This window comes from Chiloscyllium plagiosum, chromosome 37 (assembly GCF_004010195.1).
Source record: "Chiloscyllium plagiosum isolate BGI_BamShark_2017 chromosome 37, ASM401019v2, whole genome shotgun sequence".
In the NCBI taxonomy this organism is placed as follows: domain Eukaryota; kingdom Metazoa; phylum Chordata; class Chondrichthyes; order Orectolobiformes; family Hemiscylliidae; genus Chiloscyllium; species Chiloscyllium plagiosum.
Window position 1 is genome coordinate 25,743,196 of NC_057746.1, and position 3,595 is coordinate 25,746,790.

Here is a 3,595-nt window from a genome sequence, read left to right on the forward strand (position 1 = left end):
TCTTTACTCAGTGAGTCGTGAGTTCATGGAATGCCCTGCCAGTAGCAGTGGTGGACTCTCCCTCTTTATGGGCCTTTAAGCCGGCATGGGATCGGCATATGGAGGATAGTGGGCTAGTGTAGGTTAGGTGGGCTTGGATCGGCGCAACATCGAGGGCCGAAGGGCCTGTACTGCGCTGTATTCTTCTATGTTCTATGTTCTATGTTATAGGGCATGTTGTACTTCATGTTCACCTGTGTTACTGGACATGTAGAACTGTATGTTCACCTGTGTTATAGGACATGTTGATCTGCATGTTCACCTGTGTTACAGGACATGTCGAACTGTATGTTCACCTGTGTTACAGGACATGTTGTACTGCATGTTCACCTGTGTTACAGGACATGTCGAACTGTATGTTCACCTGTGTTATAGGACATGCTGCACTGCATGTTATCCTATGTTACAGAACCCGCTGTATTGCATATAACCTGTGTTATAGGACATGTTGCACTTCATGTTAACCTGTGTTATAGGACATGTTGCACTGCATGTTAACCTGTGTTACAGGACACATTGCACTGCATGTTATCCTGTGTTATAAGATTTACTGTACTGCATATTAGTCTGTGCTTTAAAACATGCTGCACTATATTTTAGCCCACGCAACAGGACATGTTACATTATGTGTTGACCTGTGTTATTGCACATGCTACACAGTAGGTTCAGCTGTCTTATAGGACATGTTACACTACATGTTGACCTGTGTTACAGGACTCACTACACTATGTTAACCCTTGTTACAAGACATCTAAACTGCATGTTAGCCTGTGTTACAAGACATGCTGCATTACACGTTAACCGTGTTACAGGACATGCTAAACTCATGTTAACCTGTGTTACAAGACATGCTGCATTATATGCTAGCCTGTGTTACAGGACATGCTACACTCTATGTTAGCCTGTGTTACAGAACATGATGCATTACATGTTAGCCTGTGTTACAGTACATGCTAAAGTCTATGTTCGCCTCTGTTTCAGAACATGATGCATTACATGTTAGCGTGTGTTATAGGACTTACTGAACTGCCTGTTAGTCTGCCTGTCTTGACATGCTACACTGTATGGTTCAAAGCTGTACATGGGAGACATGAAGTATTGCTGGGTGGACATTGGCACCACACTGGGGAGAGGGGAAGCCCTAACAATGAATCGCCCTCCAGTGTACTGGTGGGTCATATACCCAGGGGCTGTGGAGAGGGCTTGACCAGAAAGGGACTGGAGGGGGAGAGTTCACGTTTGGAAAGCTGAAGAGGAAGGACAAGGTCTGGATAGCAACGATGGTCACCATTGTGTGTCAGAACAGGCAGAGCTTACAAACGAAAGGGAGAACATGAGAAAACTTCATCAGAATGGGCGGACGTTGCTTTGCGTTAACAGAATGTGAGCAGGATTTGGGTGAATTAAAGTTTAACCATCAAATACAAAGGCTGAGGTAATAGAAGAGGACACCCGATTGGATAAAGGCTGACCGGCCAACGCAGAGTTTCATGGTCATGGGGCATGAGAGAGTCAGCTCCTCAGAAAGACATCACTTAATCGCTTTTTTTCAAACTTAGATCTAATTAGCAGTGTCCAGGGTGACCAAGGTAGTGCGATAAACATCCCAGAGTACGCAAATTTTGAAAAGAGTTGGCAAAAGGAAGTGGAACAGGAAGTGGAGGGACAATAGCTGTTATTAATGAATAATGACTGAGGTAAGGTCTCGTCTCAGTGAATCAGGGCGTAGGATTAGTATGAGTAGCGATTGGGAAATGTAAGGATCAGAAAATGTTGCCGTAGTTACAACTCTAGACAGAGCACTGCTTATTTATTTATTAGCGAGTGTAACAAAATCAATACAGTGACAAGGACACCTTTTAATCCTTTCAAGGAGTCACAGTCATAGAGTCAGACAGCACAGAAACAGGCGCTTCGGTCCAACTTGTCCATGCTGACCAGATATCCCAAACTAAACTATTCCCATTTGCCTACGTCTGGTCGATATCCCCCTCAGGCGGGGATGGGCACTGCAGATGCTGGAGATCAGAGTCGAGATCAGAGTGGTGCTGGAAAAGCACAGCAGGGCAGGCAGCATCCGAGGAGCAGGAAAATCAACGTTACGGGCAAAAGCCCTTCATCAGGAATACCCCTCTAAAATTTCCCAATTCATGTACTTATCCAAATGACTTTCTAATGTTGTAACTGCACCCGCATCTCCCACCTCCTCTGGCAGTTCACAACTGAACCACCCACTGTGTCGAACAGTTGACCCTCAGTTCCCTTTTAAATCTTTCTTCTCTCACTGTATAAATTCGCCTCCTAGTTTTGAACTCCCCCACCCTAGGGAAAAGACCTTTGCTACTCACCTTATCTGTGTCCTTCATAATCTTTATAAAACTCTGTGTTGTAACTGCACCTGCATCTCCCACCTCCTCTGGCAGTTCACAACTGAACCACCCACTGTGTCGAACAGTTGACCCTCAGTTCCCTTTTAAATCTTTCTTCTCTCACTGTATAAATACGCCTCCTAGTTTTGAACTCCCCCACCCTAGGGAAAAGACCTTTGCTACTCACCTTATCTGTGTCCTTCATAATCTTTATCAAACTCTGTAAGGTCACCCCATAACCTCCTACGCTCCAGTGAAAAACGTTCCAACCTTTTCTCATAACTCAACCCCTTCATTCCTGACAACATCCTGGTCAATCTCTTCTGAACTGTCTCCCGTTCAGTAATATCCTTCCTGTAACAGGGTGACCAGATCTGCACACAGCACTCCAAAAGTGGCCTTACCAACGTCCTGTACAACCACAGATCCCAACTCCTGCACACAATGACGTGATCAATGAAGGCAAGCATGGTGGATGCCTTCTTAACCACCCTGTCAACCTGTTACACAAATTTCAACAAATTATGTACCTGCACCTCGAGGTCTACCCAGGGCTCTACCAATATTTGTGTAACTTCTGCCTTTGATTGGCTAAATACCTCACGTTTATCGAAAGTAAACATCATCTGCCACTCCTCAGCCCATTGACCCAATTGATCAAGATCCCTATGTAATCTTAGATCACCTTCTTCACAGCCAACTATACCACTAATTTTGTTGTCATCTGCAAACTTACTCACCATACCTCTTAAATTCTCATCCAAATCGTTTTTATAAATGGCAAACAAGTGTGGACCCAGCACCGATCCCTATACAACACCGCTGGTCACAGGCCTCCAGTCTGAAAAACAACCCTCCAACACCACCCTCTCTCTCCTACTGTCAAAGCCATTTTGTATCCAATTGGCAAGCTCTCCCTGAATCCCAGTTGATTTGTGGGTGGCACGGTGGCTCAGTGGTTAGCTCTGTTGCCTCACAGCGCCTGAGACCCGGGTTCAATTCCTGACTCAGGCGACTGTCTGGGTGGAGTTTGCACATTCTCCCCGTGCCTGCGTGGGTTTCCTCCGGGTGCTCCGGTTTCCTCCCACAATCCAAAGATGTGCAGGTCAGGTGAATTGACCATGTTAAATTGCCCGTAGAGTTAGGTAATGGGTAAATGTAGGGGTATGGGTGGGTTGCGCTTCGGC